Here is an 8,699-nt window from a genome sequence, read left to right on the forward strand (position 1 = left end):
AAATTTGGGAGGCTCTGTGAGAATAAGTGGGGTGGTTGTTTCAGGGCTGCAGTGCTAATCCGTCGTGGTGGCAGGAGATGGAGTGGTGCTGGCTGCGACGTGCTGCCTCTCGCCATGGCAGCTCTGGCTGCTGCTGAGTCACACCAGCAGGGACTCTGAGAACCAAATCCTCCGGAGCTTTCCCTCCTCCCCTCGATGGACCAAGTAGGTCACTCTCATGGTAATGTGAAATGCACTCTGCTGCCAAGCCAACGCGGACAGACAGAGGACTTGCTCTGGAGCGTGCGGCCGCAGAAGGTGCGGACGCCGCTAAATCATCAGGGCTTTTACAATGTGAATGAAAAAAAAATAATAAATGAAACATTCTGGGTAATGTCACTTCATAACAATTTCCTCTGTGGCATGTTCCAAAACTGTAACCTTCACGCCACAAGGCAACCACTGCTTGCCACAGTGTAACTCTAGAACCATTTAACAACGCTGTTTTCCTTTCTTTATGGTTCAGTAGTCAAAGGAAAATTAACTGGTGTCTCTGCAGTGTACCAATATTTGTGCTCTACTTAATGCGCCACGTAATAATTGCCTTTTCTAAGATAACATTTAAGATAATTCATAGATAGCTGTCAGGGAAAAATGAGAACTTCACACTGAAAATCTTCAATTACATGTTAGAAAATTTAATTTATGTGAAATGTTGCTCTCCATTTACTTCTTGAGACTAAAGCTAAAGTGCTAGCTGTAATTCTAAAGTTAGAAGAAAAGAAAGTTGAGTAGCCCCTTTTTAAAGTTCCTCTTTCTTTTGTATATGCTTTTGTACTGTATCTAAAAAGAAACTCCTCCAAAAGGCAACATTACCGAGAAGTTGACTCAAGGTCTAGAGTATTCAGATGAATTTTTGGCTGAATAATTACTATATTTTTGTTTCTTCTCTTCTAACTTTTTATGAATGAGCAAGTGCAGATATCTGATGAAAAGAAAGACACTTGTATTTTTTTCATCACAGCAGCATGGAGCCTGCTATTGTCTATGATGTCTATTGCAGAGAGGAAGTAAATAAAAACAACAGGTTCAGACTAAAGAGACGACACAGATTTTATAAAGTCATTGTATGTACAACACAATTTGCCTTCATAGCATAACTTTATCAGTAAAAGAGTCAAGCTATTTAAAAACAGTTGCAATGGATTTATTATTGGTTTTCTAATGTAAAATAGTCAAGCTGTTTAAAAACACTTGCAATGGATTTATTATTGGTTTTCTAATGTATTTATATTTAATTTAAACTAAACAAATAGAAGATTAAATAAGTATTTTGCCATCCAAGACTCATATAGCCCCATATGATAGTTCTCTGTTTAGGAAGGTGGTTCAAATTAGACTTTGTTCTGGGTCCAGTAAAGAAGCCTGCGGAAAAAAACATGGAAAGATGTTGGAGAGCGAAGACTTTGCTTCGAAGTTGTTACCTCTGACTTTTCAATGCAGTGTACCAGGCCACAAATGGTGCCCTTCAGGTCACCAGAGATCCATATGGTGCTGAGGGTGAGGACTGGGTCTCTGCCTCCGCCTTTTGTTCCCAACCTTTCAGTCCTTTGAAGCTCTGTTGTTAAAAATGCAGGGGTAAGGCAGGACTCACAGCCACATCCTGAAGGTGTCTGAGCTGAGCTTAAAGCGAGATAGGCTTTACTAAATTTATCGTTTGTTTTGATTTTAGCACTTTATCTCCAAATACATTGAGGAAGGTGGATATTCCTCAATCCTGTCTCCTATTCTGCTACCATGTTCTGTAAGCTTGGGACCAGGAATGGTGCTGCAGAAGCCAATGTTGTTGCCGGGAGAAGACTATCACCAGTCATTGTCTTGCTGACCTAAGCCTCTAATGTACCCAAACTGTGTTTTTTTTCCATTTGTTTATTTATGAATTATAATTTAAAAAGTTTATAATATCTTATTTAATAGCCTTGGAGCTCATAGTACCTTTGTTCAGAACAGAAGATTTAAAAAAGTAACATAAATCGGATAAAAGCTAACATTGAATTACGAATGACTTTTTACTTTCTGGAAAGGGATTTTACTATTTCCAGGAATTCCCCCGGAATCTATCCTTCTTTTCAGCAATGCAGCCCTGCTGGGCTGTGCATCCTCCTCCTCTTCCTCTTCCTCCTCTCTTGCTCCCCGATGCCCCACGGGAGCTGCAGCTGTTTGGCAGGTTGCAGGCTGGGCCATCCAGCTGTGCCCGGGTCCATGTGGGGGTACGGGAGGGGAGAGGAGCCACGGGGCAGTGTCGCAAACGAGCGCGATACGGGTCAAGTTGCTGGGGGGGTAGGTTGGGAGACAAACGTGTGAGACTCCCTCTCAACGTGTGAGATTTGACAGGTCCAGACTGTGAAGGCTATAATTTTAAAATCTTGCTAGGAGGGTTGGAAATAAAATTTCCTCTGAAGCCCGCAGTCAGGCTTGTTAATGATTCTGTATGCGTTGCCAGCAGGTCCAGAGAGGTGATTCTGCCACTTTACTCTGCTCTGGTGAGACCTCACCTGGAGTACTGTGTGCAGGTCTGGAGCCCTCAATATAAGAAGGACATGGACCTGATGGAGCGGGTCCAGAGGAGGGCCACAAGGATGATCAGGGGGATGGAGCACCTCTGCTACGAGGACAGGCTGAGGGAGCTGGGGTTGTTCAGCCTGGAGAAGAGGAGGCTCCGGGGAGACCTAATAGCGGCCTTCCAGTGCCTGAGGGGGGCCTACAGGAAGGCTGGGGAGAGCCTGTTTAGAAAGGCCTGCAGTGACAGGACGAGGGGCAATGGCTTCAAGCTGGAGGGGAACAGATTTGGATTGGAGATTAGGAGAGGGTTCTTCACTGTGAGGGTGGTGGAGCACTGGAACAGGTTGCCCAGGGAGGTGGTTGAGGCCCCATCCCTGGAGATATTCAAGGAGAAGCTCGACGAGGCCCTGGGCAACCTGGTCTAGTTGGGGGTGTCCCTGCTGACTGCGGGGGGGTCGGACTAGATGACCTTTGGAGGTCCCTTCTGGCCTGGGCAATTCTATGATTCTATGTATCTTTATTATAAGAAACTGTTTCTTTTGGCAACGGAGGGAAATTACAAGAAACTGTTTCTTTTGGCAACGGAGGGAACACATTCCCTATGATACTTTCAGGCCATCTACAGATTAAGCGTATTTAGTTACTCTGAACCAGTCACGTAACCTTTTAAAACATTAAATTGAAGAATCCGGTCCAATCACAGCCCAACCCTTCCTGTATTTCAGCATGCTGTTCAGTTTTAAAAAGGAAACCTTATTTAAAAAAGCTTTATAGACCAAGTTCCATCTACGTGAACTGTTTATTTAGGCAGGAAGCTCCTTGACTGCTATTTTTGGAAATAATGGGAAAGTAGTTGCATAGACAAGAGTATGAATAATGCTATTGTCCTTTTATTCAAAGCTACCAGAACCCTCTCATTAGATTTGAAAATTCAGTTTAGAACCCTAATTCTATCTCTAAATTCCTATTTTGTTCTCAGGCTAAACATAGGCCAGTAAACAATACCCACAATTAACAAATAATCTTTTATTTCTATTTCATCTTCATAAGCAAACCCAATTGGCTTTATATTTTTACTCAACACAGCAAATAAAAAGTGATAGCTATTAAAACAGAATGAATAATTAACATTTTGTCCTTCCACAGCTGACAGTCCAGCGTAGAGCCTTTTGCTTGGACTGTGTTGGATTGGTTGTCTGTGGCGGTAAAATTTTTGAAAATCTCTTTGGATTGGGATTAAGCAACTAGTTTTGCTTTTTGACCCAGGGTAGTAGAGCTGACTGAAGACAATCTCCTCCTTCAGGCTTTTCATTCCTGTATCAATTAGTTGTTCATGCAAATTAATTCCTTTATTAAGTAAAATATATAGACTTTTTATCTCCACCAAACCTTATTTCTACTCAATGTGGTTTTATTCCTTCGAAATATGGTAGGAATCTCTAATTTTGACTGGAACGGGAGGAAAGGCAGCTGGTAGAGAATTTCCCAATGCATTCAATGCAATATACATAAAATAAAACATTTTACTCCATTTATGTGGCTGAAACATCCCTGGCAGCTGTAGCTGGATTGAAAAATTACAGAGACTGTAATAGATGGGAATAAAAGAAGGTACTAATAATGTGTATTTCACCTAAGTACTGTCACTGAATATGGAAATTTCATTTGCAAGCTTCCAGAATTCAGGGCTACTTTCTGTGGGAACACTGTTTTGGGTTCTGCAAGTTCCTCACCTTGGCTGAGGGGAGGTGCTGGGAGCAGGACAGCTCTGGCAGCCAGGAACGTGGCCCTTGCTGTGCTCTGCCTGCACCTGGTCACAGCGCTCATTCCACACAAAATATAGACATCCAAGTTTCACGTGGAGGGCCCCCGGGCACCCCGACCTCGGGTCTTAGAATATATCACCGAGCCATAAGTCAGATTGGCCGTCGCTACGCTCCCAAAACACAGAAGAGGCATTTTATAAAATATTGGCTGTATGGTTACAGCCTCCTGCTGGTGCTCATCGGCCCCCATCTCTGGATACGACCCCTCAAAAAGCTAACACTGAAGCGTGCGCTGCCAAATTCTCAAAACACCCTGTGTATCACTATCCACAGAACTCTACCTGCTCTGTGCACCTGAATTATGGAGTGCATATGCCTCGCTGATGCCAGCTGCTTTTTCTGAAATGCATACATATGCAGACAGGTAATAAGATTTGCACCCGAATGAAGCTTTCAATCTGGTTTTTTGCTCATTAATCAGCTATTCTAGGTTCAAACAAACCCAAATGAGCTAGGTAACAACCTTCTGTTCAGCATAATCTGAGTATCCAGCCCATTTTTACTAAGCTTTATTACAGCTAGCTTTTGCCTTCAGTCAAACATAAAAACGAATTTTTTTTTTCCCTTCATAATTTGAAGAGAAATTATCAGCCAAGTATCCTGGAAGACCTATTAATAAGGGAAAATCCTGACCCCATGCCTGAAGCAATAGAAAATTCCATTGCAACTTTAATACTGAGAGAATAAAAGCCCGCTCTTCTAGACAATTCCATAGTCACACTGACTCTTCATTATTACTTTTTCATATAGTTGTTAAGCATATAACCACTGTGGAATGCAATATTTGGTTTGCAGGCTTTTTGAGTGAAGAAAGGAGATCCTAAGAACAGAAAACACTGCCGGTGATTGACTAAGCATTTTTGTTCTAGTATTTCCTCGCTCTATTAGATTAATCTGAACAGCTAAAGATTGTCTAATTCTGGAAACGCATATTGAGATTCCACTGCAGATTGTTGTTGGATCGTATTACAGAAAATAATAAAGTCTAACCATTGCTGGTTTTGTTTCGGTTTCGTTAGGAAAACATTCCCTTTTGGTTTTAGCTTTTCTAAAGCTGAAGTTGAAAACACACTTGCAGTGACCCTTGCATACAAAGAGTATAAATTCCTCTTTCACAGTCGAGAATTTAAAAGCACATTTCTCTAACAGCACCCCGGGTAGCTCTAAACAAGGTCACATTAAAGTTGCATTGTTCCTATTTGAAATGTAACTATGCAGTTTCTCCTTTTATGTGGTTTAATGCAAGCTCAAACAGTAAGGGTCAAAAATTGACTGGCAACTCCTGTGCCAACCAATATATGTTTAATGTTTTCCCTTCCTACATAATTAAGGGCAGCCGCAGAGTTTCACAAAACCTCTTTCAGTATTATTTATCTGTATTGCAGTACTGCTCAGAGGCTTCATCTGCAATTCTCAATGCAGTGCCTTAACTGTGAGATCATCCTTCCACTTAAATATAATACCTGTTATCTGCTGGAGCTTATACACAAACCTTATGAGCTGGTTACAGCAGTAAGAGCATATTTTGCTAACATTACCTTAACCTGTTAGTTATCCCACCTTTTTTACTGGTATAAAGAATAGATGTGGTATGAAAGATCAGTGAAATATACAAAACATTATTTTTACAACAGTCCTTCAGAGCGTAAGAACATATTGTCACATTTATTCCAGAAAACCCACCAAGTTATGACACTGCAAGTGGGGCATCAGCCGTTAATCAAGGCATACTGCATTCAGCATTTTTTTCCACAAAATGTAATTAAATGAATCCACATCTGAACGAAAGAAAACCACATTCTCTGCTGTGAAAAAGATAGATCACCATGCTTACATGAACTCCTATTTGTCCGATAGGGCTCTATACATCCACAACGTTGTTAGCAGACTCCATTTGTAGGAATTTAGGTGAAGAGACAATACCCTCACGTGATCCTGGAAGGCAGTAAGCACCTTCTCAGAGCTCTTATGTATGGCCTGGGAAACGCATTCAAGACAGAAGCCTTGGCTTTCTTGTGATGCTTAGAAGTTCACTTGATGGCTCCAACAGGTCTTAACCACAGCCACGGGAGATGGGTTTAAGGAGCCTATTTGATGGGAAAGAGAACTGAGGAAGTTCATGAGAAACCTTTTAGAAGAACTAGATTTAAAACCGAGATCCCTATGATCCCATAGAAACAAGTCTGTATGGATCACCTCTTTCAAGATGTTTTCATGTCACTTTCAATAACATAGGCTAACTTTATAGTTTAACAGTGTTTTTCAACTTTTCTGTCTCGGGAATTCAGTATCAACTTGTGAAATCACATATTAACTTTTTTTTTTCCTACAGCACACATTTTCATGTTTATCATCCAAATGAACAAAAAGGAGCACTGAAAACCTTCCTCTCAAAGAAATTAACAAAAATGCAGTTGGTGATGGTATCGGCACACATAAATAGGAACTTCAGTAATCACCGTTTTACCCAGCCATAATACTTCTGATGCTATATCACTGCTGCCCCAGGAGGTTTTTCTCACTTGGACCACTGTAGGTATGCTGACAAAAATTCAGTTGCAGGTGTTGCTGATTTGCATTGCTCAGCTAAACACTCACTTTTCAATCACCTAGGCTAGACAAACAGCCCTGAAACGCACCAGATGATAGTCTAAACATTTGGGACACAAAACTTGTTACTACATACCAGTCATGAACTAACACTGGATCCAATCTAGAGGTCCAGCACCTACTGCAGTCTTGATGCTTGTGACAACAGTTAAGGCGCAAGGTCTTTGCTTTTTTATGCTTCATAGTCTTTGGTTGACACGCTCTTAGTCAGTGACAGAGCTGGGTTGTTGTATTTTGCTTTGCTGGACTTCATCATTGCATCAATACTCAGAAAAAAACAAATGACTATTGATGAGTAACATTTCACTGCTTTCTCACAGTCACTGGTTTGTACAGAGCAAAAGAACCTGCTTTTCGTTACAGTAGCACTAGAAAAAAAAAGTTGTGCCTGATGAGGAAAGAGCTCTGTGCTGTGGAAATGAAGACTCTGATTCAGACGCTATTTTCCTCCCTTGTGGAGAAAACTAATAAAAGTTAATAAAAGGATCCTGAAATAAACATTTGAATGCTTTTATACTGCCAAATCACTCATTTTGGGTATAACTGCAGGTACTCCTATTGACTTTACTATTCCATTTTTAGTGTTGATATTTTGGTTAATACAAGTTTTCCCTTCAAGAATAAGGTGGGAATAATAACATTGAGACCGAGAGTAATATCCAAATGATTTTTGTCTGCACACTGAGGAGAAGGCTCCGAATGTTTTTTTAATAAACTGGAACTTCCAGGAATGAAGCCTCTATCTCAAGGATTTCACGTCAGGGGTTTGGAGGAGCTGTTTGCCTCTAGTTGTTTCTAATAAGCTACGGGACCTTTTCACCCATAAGCCATCAGGTTGAATCTAAGCAAAGAAAGAAGTAAGTCAGCTAAGAAAGATTTTTTTTTCCAGGTAAGTAACATTCACTGCCCTCTATTTGAGATTAATTTAGCTGTGTCTCCATCCCAGCTCCTACTCTGCAGAACAGTGATTGCTTAGCTACGTGTTAGGCCTAATTCCACTCCGATGTGACCTTAGATGGACCCGCAAATGACAGTTCCTGCAGGAAACACTGAGTTACCCTGTATTCAAGTTTCCTTTACCAACATACTCAGACGCCCAGCATTCAGAGCTCCTTGAATAAAAGCCATTGTTCGCCGCCAGTCAGACCCTCCAACAGAAAACGTAAGGTGATCTGTACAGCACAGATGCAGCAGATGATGAGACTCATTGCATCAGTGTTGCAGTGTTGCTATCTGAGCAATCTTAGACTGAGGCCAAATTGGTCTTCAGGTACTTGTGGAAAATTACTATGCAACTGTCAGTGATGAACAGTGAGAAGACAAACCTTAAATTCCAGATCAAAACTAATTCGGTTAACCACCACAACATTAAAAAAAAAAAATTCTGGATTTTTGAGAACTGCAAATGGGTAGTATTGGCCCCTGAAACGGACAAGCCTGCAGACTGCAGGAATGGAGAGGGAGCTGGTCAGCAGTTTGTCTGTCTCCTCCTGCCCCGAGACAGCCAAAGCAGACAAGAGGCATTTACAAGACTGCCTGCAAATCTGCTTTCCTGTTGCTTGCGGCAGGGCCAGCATCGTAACATTATGAGCTTCACTGGGTGCCAGATGTTTATGCCTAGATGAGGCAGAAGTTCTACAACTTCCCTCATGCAATATTTAAAGCCTGATTAGGTATTTCTCATTTAATCACATATATTATTAATTTCAATGAAATTACTGC

This window comes from Calidris pugnax, unplaced genomic scaffold (assembly GCF_001431845.1).
Source record: "Calidris pugnax isolate Ruff unplaced genomic scaffold, ASM143184v1 scaffold19, whole genome shotgun sequence".
NCBI classification, from domain to species: domain Eukaryota; kingdom Metazoa; phylum Chordata; class Aves; order Charadriiformes; family Scolopacidae; genus Calidris; species Calidris pugnax.